Raw genomic sequence first — 11,767 nt, forward strand, 5'->3', positions numbered from 1 at the left:
GTTTCACTGCATACAGGAAGTTTTACTGTATGTATATATATATATATATGTTATGGCACAACCCGGGATGAGGGCATGAGAAAGACCAGAGAGACACAAGTGCTACTGTCATTCTCACTATCCTCACCTGGGCACACACAGTACGGCAAGTGGTTTAACATCCCAAAGCTGCACGTGGGCGATGAAGGATGCCGTAGTGGAGGAGGCTCCAGACTATTTAACGCCCACTGACATCGCGCAGCGCATAGGCATTTTTTGGATTGCGCTATAATTTTAAGCCGTGTCACAGCCACTTGCCTAAACTGCCCAATTGTCGAACTACCTTATGGAACAGCGTGATCAAGTGTCACAAATGCTTTTAGTGGCTATGAGCCTGCTGTGCACTGGCAAAAATAAGGCTTTCAATGGCATAACAAAGTGCGCGCCCGTACGAGAGACCGACTGACACATCATGTGCTTTCCTGTCATTGGCTTACTATTTTTTTTAATGTGACATTTATGCACTCACATGCTCACATTAGTACAAATGAAGCACATCTCATTTTACAGTGCCCAGTTTGCTTTCCTTGTGCGCATGTGTGCATCTGTTGCACTGTTATGTTACAAATGCATAAGCACTGTATGGTTACGTTTGCGGTTTCGTGTCATGATGAGCTTGTCCGCACGATTACGTCCGAACGAATGGGTTTATGTGAATAAGAATGGTACCATTGGATAGAGAATCAAAAAATCTCGTACAGGAAATTAGGAGTTGAGGCTGGTTATTAGTTAATTAATTAGAGCCAGACATGCCCAAAAAGTGCGCGGGACCAGAGCAAAAGTGACGCCAAATTTGAAAACGCCAGAAGTGTGGCACCACGTGACCGGAAGTGTGGGCGGAGCAATGCGTGGAGCCAAATTTGAAAATGAAGCGCAGCACGAAGTTTGAAAACTGAGATGGGCAATTGATGCAACTTGATTAAGTACAACAATTAATTGTGGTATCGATTAGGTATCCATAAGGTATCGCCAATGCTTATGCATTTCTCCAATGCGGGTGCCACATTGATCTCTAACGTTTTTTTTTATGACAGAGAAAGCCTCATAGTGTGCTTGGCTAGACGCTCGCAATGCTTTGCAGGCTGTTCTCACTTTAATGCTACCCTTACACAGCACAGATGAAAACTGACATCTGTGGGCAGGCCCACCAGCCAATACAGTTTCGTATGTTTATACCTCTCCTCCATCCATTACGGCTGTCCATCATAACCCACTTCCTTTCCGCTCTGTTTCCGCACAGCATAGCAGCAGGCCAGAGGATCATGTCTCAGGCTGACCTTACTGCCTCCATTTGTAAATAAATTACCTCTCCCTTCGAAAAGTTAAGAGTACACATCCTTAGTGCCACCGTGCACTAAATCGCACACATTCTCAGCAATCAGTGCATCAGGACAGGAAGGCTGACACCCGGCGCTGAGTGGAGTACATCTCCACAAGTTCAGTTCATGCAACAAGACACCACAGAGGACACTCACAGGTTCTGAGGGAACGCCTAGAACTGTGTTTGCCGAGAGCTTGGATACCTGGCGTTCCGAATCTCCTGCTCCACACCGGAAGTTCTGCAAGAAAGGGAGCCTTCAGCAGTGCTCCTATCGTCGGGCTGCTGTGAGGAGTAAGTTGTTATTGATACATCGGCGTTGATCTCCCTCTTTGGCGTCGGGATGTATGTTGGGACGTAATCTACAGTTGACTGCTGATGCCGTGCTGTCCGGTTGACGGCCTCAGGGACATACTCCTCGTAGCGCCCACGCGAAGGCCGCACTGCGCTTGATGGCCCAATGCTTGATGGAATGTAGACGTGGCCTGCATCCTTCTTCTTGCATTTGTCATCCTGCATGTAACAGCAGTAATGCAGAAAAGCACTTTACCATGCAAAGGAAGACACGAAAGCAGGGATTCAAAATAGTGAGCTTCTTTCAGAGCGATGGCTCTATTCAATGCAGAAACTCGTGTTTCAGTCAGCGTGTAGATTTGACATTGAACTGACCTTCGGGCTCTGCGATTTCATTGCAACCACCTTGTGTCAGACGCCAAAGCATACTATGACTATGGCCAATGCGATCCAAATTTGGCCTGGAAGCGATGCAAGAAGCCACAAGTACAGTGATAATGCTGATGAAGTGCGATTTGCAGAAAGTTTAAAAGCAAGAAAATTCATACTCTGGAGAGCTTTATAGTGGTCATAAATGAAATGTGCAGCCCTGAAAAATTTATTCTCCAGCACATCAAAGTAGCTAAATATCAGTTTTGGGGCAACATGGCCACTTATGTTAACCGAGCAGAAGCAACAGACGCAAGGCAGCTAGAGCGATCACGTACAATGGCTGTTTCTTACACCAGTGACATACAGGGGCCACAATTGTTTTTGTCCTTTGATACATTTGTTTCAAAACACAAAAGTGTGCTGAACAAACACCTTTTTTAAGGATGCAGTGGTTTACTGCAATACAAACAGTGATACCTTGATTATACGACTTTCAGGAGCGTGCGGAAAACTGCCGTACAATAAAAAATGCAGCTGGTATTCTGTCCATTAATAATTTTTTCCTCAGAGTATCACAACAGTGCCCTCATTTTTGTACTGTGACGAAAGCATGCTGAGGCGTTTCGGCATCAACACGGCACTGGTGTGCGCTTCATTGCGCAATAAGTAGGAGATGTATGTGCATCGAAATCGAAGCTTTCTACAATGGGCAAAAAAAATAGCTGCTCTGAATCTTTGAAGACATTTCGCAAGATACAGTATGACCAAGACAGAAATACGTCATTTTGATCATTTGCCTCGAACCTGTACTAGCAATTCGCAACAGAAAGGAAAAAAATGTTATCATAATGTTCACTTGCTACGCCAAAATTAAATAAGAATGCATGCAAGTCGTCCACGCACTTCCTAAAGCGACATGCCACCCGCATGGCGATGGTTGTTTTGTAGCGCACTGTTCGCTTGGTGTCACCAGGCCTAACGTGGTCTGCAGTAACAACGCAGTGAAAAGTGCTTTAGAACTAGTCACACTTACCATAAACAGGCTAACCTTGTTACCAGCCTGCCATCAGCACTATGATCTGATTCACCTAGACTCCTCTAAGTATAGTTAATTTCCAACATGCCTCCATTGGGAGCAAAAAGCCAGGCCAGGGAAGAGCGAGCTACATAGACTGTGAATGAATATGCACACATAGCTCTGAAAGACCTGGTGCATGCTAGAATCACATGCACCTGGTGCTTCGAGGGCATCTGTGGACATGTATTGGCGGCTGCCGGTTGTAATAAGCAGTGTAATAAGCATAGTGTACACTATGCTAAAATTTTCCACTGCAGAAAATTGTTATCTCTTTCATTCCAGACAGTTCCCACCAATTGTATGAGGTGGCATGTATGTAATTATGTGTCGTATAACCTTGCCTTGTAATGCGCCGCCTCTTCAAAAGGCATGCCAGGCCTACACTCATTCATTACAAAAATGGAGGTTGCATAACTGGGGTTCTACTGCAATCTCCTAAATGTGCGCTGTTAAAAAAAGCGACAGAATCACCCTCAAGACATTTTTGTTGTGAAGGCGCTCTTCAGCTACACTGCACTTACACTGTAACCGCAAAAAACAAAATGAGCAAAATGCCCATGCCAACACCGAAGAGGGATGAACAGCTGAAAGGCTTCTGCAAAGTAAATAAGGCAATTGTTTCCTTGTAATCTGTAGTTGAACATATGAGCGATTAATCAGTAAAATCTCTGCAGGTTAAAGAGAACAAACTGCTCTAATCTAATCCACAGCTGAGCTTCTGAGAGCTCCAAATTTAACTGCAATTCAGTGTCACTTGCAATGACAAAACAGGCAAGGAGATGTCCACTATACAGTAGCCAATATTCTGACAAGTAGAACTCATTTCAATATTCAACTTTTTCTCACTTACTAAACAAAACACTTCTTTGGAATACCAATGCAGGCAGTGTGACCAGACAATAAAAGCTTCTTCTTCGCTCCTTGTGAAGCTTGAACATTAAAATCACCAACCTGTCTCTTTGGAGACGCTGGGTTGTATGAGAAGGCTTCAGACCTCATTGGCGTTTGCGGGTAGGAGGGAACGTAAGAATCTCTATGTGGTGGCGTGTGCATCAGCTTGGAAACTTCTTCGTCCAAAAGAGCACTCAGGGCTGCCGGCTTCGAAGATGGGCGTCCTTCAGCGTCATCCTCCGCTGCCAGTTTTGTCACTGGGGTTGGCTCGTACACATCCGTCCTAGGCAAACTTGGTGGCGCTTTCTTCAACACACTGGCAGCTGGCGTGTCCTCTTCGATTGCAGGTGACTTGGAGCCTTCTTCTCTGTCCTTCCCGTCAGCATCATTGCTCTCCTCGTCGTCGAGAAACAAGCTCTTGCACAAGACGTTGTCAGTCTCTTTCTGCCTCTTGGAGGCCATCGACAAGGCTCGCGATGCCTCCTTCTTGCTCTGGAAGTGATCCAGACTTTCCCTCTTTGCAGCGCCATCGTTCTTTGAAGTATGCGGCATGGGCCTAATGTCCACTAGCTGTGTGGAGTCTGGAGACCGACGGAAAGTTTTGTCTCGTTGGTTCTTTGCCGAAGTGCCTTTGTCAGAGTCATTCGAGTCACTGATTCCACAGTCGGTTAATAGCTTTTTAAATTCGCCACTTTTGGTTTGGCCGCTTTTGGCTTCTCCTCTCGATCCCTGTGCTCTTGGGTCCTTTTCGATGACGACGACTTCTCTTCCTTGTGCGTCTTCCTTGTTGGAGAGTGCCGCTTGTCACGATGCCTGCTTAACTCTTGTGCAGATTCTTTCTCCTTCCCACTCCGACTAGGCTTCGACGATGACTCCTTCTCCAACTCTGTCTTGTGACTGTGAGACATTGCGTCCCGCTTGCGCGACTCTTTGTGGTCAGACCGGGACTTGTGCTCTCTGTGACGGGACGAGCGACTACTGCTGCGAGATGATGAGCCCGGGTTGTGGCCCTTTGCTTTCTCTTTGTCTTGGTGAGACGATGTCTTGGACTTGCTGCTCTCCTTGGGTGGATCCGGCCTATCCTGGTGGGTCCAGCCAGGCTGAACTGACGGACTGCTGCCCCGAGAAGAACCTGTGGGCTTGCAGGCCCGAGTGGCTGAGATTCTGGCTTCTTGGTGAGCTGAGGCTTGAGAAGCGTGCTTTTCTAACACTGGCTGCGAGAGTGAAGCAAATTTTTTTACGTTTTCTTCTGCTTTGGATTCTTTCGATTTCTCTGTGCGAGCAGATGGCGCAAGTCTTCTGTCATGGTGCTCCAAAGGCTTGAAAACTTCACAAAGCTATGAAAATGGGAAAGGAAAGCAAATATGCAGTAACATGTGTTTGTCAACATGTTACAAGCTTTATTTTGGCCTGCATCTTTTCCTGTCAAATGTGCAAACCTCCAAAAGCAGACCAGAGCTTTAACACCGTAATCTTTATAGCTTTTAAGCTTTTTCAGATGAACTCAACCACTTTTATAACCTCAACAACATCTAAACTCTATGCATTACATCCCTCAATAAGACCAAGCTAACATCACCCGACAACATCAAAAGTCAAAGACAAATTCAACATCAAAAGTATAAGCATGACACCACTCCCCAGAGGTTGTAAAAAAGAATCTGGCCAGCTTACATTTTTCACTTGCACTATTGCTTTCCGAGTCTGAACTGCTGAGCTGCCGTTTTTTCGTCTCCCTGCGATCCAACCTACGAAGTCAATGGAATGGCAGCATGCAATCACCTAGAGCAGAACGCAACAAAAATGAGAATTCACTAAAGAAATTCCTCTACTCACTTAAATATAATATGTCAACCTGCTTTTTTTTTAAATAACTGTCATCACTCCCCAATAGTGGGCCGATTAGCCGTGCTGCTGGGGCACATTCTTTTTAGAACAATGAATGACAGATACTCTTCGCCCTAAAGGACTATAAACAGCACATCCTTCCTTGCATGATTTCTTCTTTCAAATGATGCATTACACATTCTTATACACGGAGCACCCCGTGGTATTCACCTAAGACTGCTAAATAATTTATCATTAAATTTTTAGTGACACTGCTTCGGTTTCATCAACTCAATGATGGCCGAGATGTGCAGCCGAACATTAGGTCATGGGTGGTACGGAAAAAACGACAATGTAATTACTCACACAACATTTGTTATAATTCTAGATCTTGAAGCAGGCTGTTTTAGGTGCTGTGGTGACTTAAAACTACGTATCAGCGTTTATACTGCAGCTTTTCTGCGCATCATGCGACCTAAAGTTAAACTATACGTCACAGCCATCGTTTGGTTGATAAAACTGAAACCGAAACAGCATGAGAGAAGAAATTCAATTATGAATTATTTAGCGGTCATGGGCAAATACCACGTGGTGATCGATGCATTCTAATGTCTAACGCATGATTTGAAAGAAGAAAACACGCATACCAATCAGGTGTCTATGGACCTTTAATGATCAGTTTTTTTGTAGTGTGGAGAGAGCACCTAAATCGGCTACAACACTGAAGTTTTTATGCAGGCAGGCAGGCTTTGCATACAAAGTGGAAAATGACGGCACCACATGCCTTTATTTCTGTATTACATGTTGGTGCAACAGAGATGTATTTTTAATGTTGCAGCTTGCTCGTTTCCCATTCAGTCCGGCCTAAACTCATCTTAGGTGCCATCATGACATAACAGCAGTTCTACCCATGGTAAAATAAGAAGTTAGAAAGAAAAATAATGCTCACAGCCACTTCAGTGCTGCCTTTTCCTCGGGCGTGTTTGGTCTGGGCACAACAGCAGGCTTCAAGTAGCCGCTGATTCCCCGTTGACTGTTGTTCTCGGACGTCTGGGTGTTCTGAACCTTCAGCGAAACAAGCAAGTGCTATAAGGAGGCTGCTCTCGATACCACAGCTGCCTGTGGGCACTGTGTGTATGCATGCAAGCACTGCTAGAGTAGCAAGCGCCAAAAAGCACATTCAGAGTAAGGTTCCTACAGGTGTATGAGCATGTGAACCACTGAAAGTTTAAGTGAGCACAAGTAAGTTTGGATCCAGACAATTCAGTGAGCCTATGAACAGGAATTTGAAACCGGTGATTCATTGAGCCCAAGGGTTTACTTACTTAGTAAGCCTTGATTCCATGGAACTCGAAAACAAATCAAAGCCAAAATAATTACTCATGAGGAGACCTTTCTCATCGATAAGTTTCGCAAAAAGAAATTTGTTTAATTCATGAACTAAAGCATAAAGTCCAGTTACCCTTGATCAGCTTAGTTATATGAAATTCAACTGACAGCCTGTGTACACACACAAAAACACCCAACACATGAAACACGTGAGACATATACCTTGTTCTGCTGAGCCAATTCACTGGCTGTCAGGCACCGCATGCTCACAGTGAGCTCCGATTTAAGCACATTTTTACGCTGAATACAAGGGGGGTACTGCGCACAAAAAGACAAGGACAAGAAGATAACACAACAAGAGCAGTGTTCTTGTCCTTGTCTTTTTGTGCGCAGTACCCCCCCCCCTTGTATTCACCATGATTGACCGACTAGCCCAACAATGTACGCTCTTTTACACTGAAACATTCCACATGAGGAGAAAGGAAGTGGTAAATTTTTATCAGAAGTGAACACAGATCCCATGGCTTTCAAGAAATCTGCAAAGGAAACAAGACTGTCAGCCCATGAGACAATGCATGGCTAGTCATACCATAGTCCCTGAACTTGCCGGTCGGCTCTTCAGCAAGTTTGGCTCTCTTTGGATCCCACTTGCAGTTGTCCCCTCGTGGCCGCAACACGAACGAGCACATGCCCGGTCGCCTTTTCATGTTGTACGTAATTTTGATGTCACCTGTGAGAGAATGGCACACAAACAGCAGCATTTAAATGCTAAACTATGTAAAACTGATGCAAACATCACATAAGAATATCTCAGATTACTATCGTGTGAATGCTATTTAAAGTTGCATAAAATTCTGTCCAAGATGACAGCTATGGTATGCAGCTTCATTTTATGTCCAGCTTCCCAAGCCACCAGAGGTCATCACACATGAAAAGGTCTTGCCCATTCCACAGCAGTGTTATAAGGGCGGAACTAAATAGCCAAAGTTGACAACAGCTAAAAATGCTGGTCAGGAAAACAGCAGTCTCCGCAGCACAGGTCTTGCTGCAAGGCCCTAGTCCAAATTTTCATTAACACAATTACATCATGTGGGGTCTGTGCCCTCTTTTTAACCTCCAAATATTTATTTCACTTCTGTCCCCTTTGGTTGCAACAACACCACAACTTTACATGCACCCCGTCGCGGCGACTCAGTGGTTATGGCGCTCGGCTGCTGACCAGAAAGGCGCGGGTTCGATTCCGGCCGTGGCGGTCGAATTTCAATGAAGGCGAAATTCTAGAAGCATGTGTACTGTGCAATGTCAGTGCACATTAAAGAATTTCAGAAGGTCAAAATTTCCGGAGCCCTTCATTATGGTGTCCCTCAGAGAATGAGTCACTTTGGGACGTTAAACTCTAATAAACCAAACAACTTTACCTGCTCTTTCATCGTTTGTTCACAGCGTGATTCACACTTTATGCACACTGTAACTGCGTAGCGTTACGAGTTTGAATCGGGCTCAGGAATAACTTTTAAATACAACTTTATCAGCAATACATGAATCTTTGGCTGCTGGACAAACATCAGCATACCCAGAAAGCACCATACAGTTGATTTTTCCCAACAGCAAAAGTTGGAAGAAGTTGTCCTCGCTGATACTTTAAGGTGCCCCTTCGAGGGTGTGAATTGGGGAGAGGGGGAATGTCATTACCATAATGCTTTTATTTTTCCAGCTTTTATTATAAAAAAGAATAACTGGCACGCGTGGCTTTCCCAAGGCAAATTTCTTGCTCGGGAAGATTTACATCTGCACAGGATTGAAAGCGCAGCGCAAGTTGGTAGGGCTATATTATGTAGCACCACCCATTTGCACATGACATCAACTTTCACTGGAATACCGTGTTTTCCGGTGTATAAGACTTGGCTTTTTTTCAAACATCTTGCTAGTGCATCCTATACAAAGATGCATTTTATACGCGAATTTTTCGTTTTTTTGCGAGTTCATAAATTACTCAGGTTCATGTTCAGGCTATTTTCACCAAGAAAATATCACTACCAGTAACGCGCATGTTACACGGTTAATACTTCAATACCGGGACCTCCCTGGGCAAGTTTTTTAGGTGAACTTTATCATGAAATAGCCGTGATGACGACTTCCGAGATCACGAACACATGGCCCTTTAAGAGGCCCCAAGCAGGTAGTAGTAGTAGTAAAAACATTTATTGTCCCAAAATGAAGAGTTAGGGAGTAGGGGGTTGGGGATAGATAGATGTGGAGCTTCAGTGGTCGGTCTTCCCTAGTCCAGGATCACGTTGGCCTCCACCACTGCCTTGGCCTTCGTCACCAGCATAAGCTGTGTGCTCGGGTCGGAGTCAGCCAGGAGGGCCTCCCACTGCTCTAGACTAGGGCTATTTACCTTTGGTAGTAAAGGGCTTTTTTCACAGCCCCAGGTGGCATGGTACGTTGTGATGTAGCCCCCACACCCCAGGAACTCTTTCGCGTATCTGTTCAGCCACATTTTATGATACATGGCTCTTCTTGGGTAGGTGTCTGTTTGTAGTCGTCTGAGCGTGGTGGCCTGCTCTCTGTTGAGGATATCCGCCGGAGCCGAGTACTTCTTGCGTGCTCCCAGCAACGCCTTCATTGCCTCCCCTTAAGATTTTGGCGTGCTGAAGGGTTCGACCGGCAAACCCGCCCTCCAGTTCGTGAACCCTCGGACAACAATGTCTGCCATGAGATTTCCCTCAACCCCAGTGTCAGGGACCCAAATGATGGTGTGTTGAATGTTTGTGTTGTTTGATCCATGTCTGTGTTGGTTTTGTTCGAAGAGAATCCTCGCGGCTTTTTGGCCGATCCTTCCATCTCTGTATGCCCTCGCTGCAGCCTGAGAATCTGTCGCTATCCAGTAACTCAGTCCCTGCCGATGGGGTTCAGTCAGGGCTAGAGCTATTGTGATCTCTTCCGCTGCTTGTGTTGTCCTTGTGCGCACTGATGCACCAGTAATTATCTTCCCATAGGCGTTCACTACTGCTACCGCCCTAGCGTTTTCCTTCGTTCTGTACTTGGACGCGTCAACATACAGAACCATCTGTTTCTTCTTTAGGAACCTGTCCAACTCTAAGGATCTCGCCACCCATCTTCCTTCGTGGGTCTTCGGGTCCATGTTTCTGGGCACTGGTTTAACCAAGAAAGTGCTCCTAATTTGGCTGTCAATGTCTGTCTTGTCTTCGCCCTCGCCTTCTGCCAGGTATCCTAGCTTTAGCAGTAGTGCGCGGCCAGCGGCTGTTCTTTTAATGAGCATGGTTTCGCTGTGCTCCTCATAGGTGCCGTACACACCAATGTTCATTAGCTTTTCTGTCGAAGCGCAGGTCATGACGCCTAAGGCTGGCTTATACGCCTTTCTGATGCATGTTTCCATTTTGTTCTTTTCCCCTTTGTTAGGTTGTAGGTACGGAAGCGCCTATGTTATCCTCGGTATGATGAGCACAGAAGTGATCCGTAACGCATCTCGCTCCTTCACCCCTTTTCTCTTGTTCGTAATCCGGTTTAACATCCTGCATACTTGTTTCGTGGAGTGTTCCAAGAGCTGGATGGTATGGTCCCATTTGCCTTTCTCCTGCAGCCACATTCCCAAGATCCGAAGCTTATTTGTCCTTCTTACGGGTTGTCCATCTATCTTTAATTCTATCGTTCCCCTGTCCTCTTTGTTTTTGCGAAGTCTAATAAATTCTGATTTTTCTGGAGAGCACTGCATCCCGCTAAATAAAGCAAATCGACCGATCTCATCTGCCGCTCTTTGCAGTATTTCTTGCTTGTTTCCTGTCGATCTTTTTGTCGTCCACACTGTTATGTCGTCCGCATAAATTGAATGTTCTACATCTTTGATGTTTTTCAGTCTCCTAGTTATCCAATCATTGCTATGTTAAAGAGCAAAGGTGAGATGATGGATCCTTGTGGTGTCCCTCTGTTTGTCGTCGTCTTCTTTTCTGACCTAATGTTGTTGATGCCGATCGTCCCTGTTCTGTTAGACAGGAAGGCCTTTATGTATGCGAAGATCCTCTCCCCACAGTTTGTTGTCGAGAGTTCTGCGAGAATGGTGTTATGGCTGATGTTGTAGAAGGCCCCCTTGAGGTCTACAGCCAAGATTACGCTTTCTCGAGTTCCCGATATTTGTTTTAGTACCATGTCTCTTAACTGGAGCATCACGTCTTGCGTGGAGAGTCCCGTTCTGAACCCGAACATGGTATCCGGGAACAGACCGTTGTCCTCCATGTAGTTGCTCAGTCTAGTCTTGACCATTTTCTCGTATAGTTTACCAAGGCATGAAGTTAGTGATATTGGCCTAAGGTTCGCTAAACTGGGTGTTTTCCCTGGTTTAAGTATTGCGATAATCTCAGCGTGTTTCCACTCCGCCGGGACCGTGCCGCTTTCCTAGTGCTCCTTGATCAGTTCGGTCAGGCTTTCGATTTGGTCATCACTGACGTTTCTGATCATTGCATATGTTACTTGATCTTTTCCCGGTGTTGTTCCTCGTGAATGACCTGGCAGCCACATATACCTTGTATTCTTTTATCGGGACCGGGACATCCAGCTACGAGTTCCTTGTCCTTGAATATACCATGGTGCAGGGTGGCACC

At 45.5% G+C, this 11,767-nt stretch overlaps 1 pseudogene across 1 annotated transcript; it reads right to left on the reverse strand.

The window, feature by feature from the left end:
* Nucleotides 1-997: 997 nt before the first annotated feature.
* LOC149355030 (uncharacterized) lies at nucleotides 998-11,315 on the reverse strand (annotated as a pseudogene). Its single transcript, XR_016289343.1, has 6 exons — nucleotides 11,198-11,315; nucleotides 7,738-7,878; nucleotides 6,769-6,884; nucleotides 5,667-5,774; nucleotides 4,053-5,329; nucleotides 998-1,870 (listed from the first exon to the last, which is right to left on the reverse strand). The product of XR_016289343.1 is annotated as an uncharacterized LOC149355030 (transcript).
* Nucleotides 11,316-11,767: the final 452 nt, after the last annotated feature.

This window comes from Amblyomma mixtum, chromosome 3 (genome assembly GCF_055824585.1).
Source record: "Amblyomma mixtum isolate Tamu chromosome 3, ASM5582458v1, whole genome shotgun sequence".
NCBI lineage: Eukaryota > Metazoa > Arthropoda > Arachnida > Ixodida > Ixodidae > Amblyomma > Amblyomma mixtum.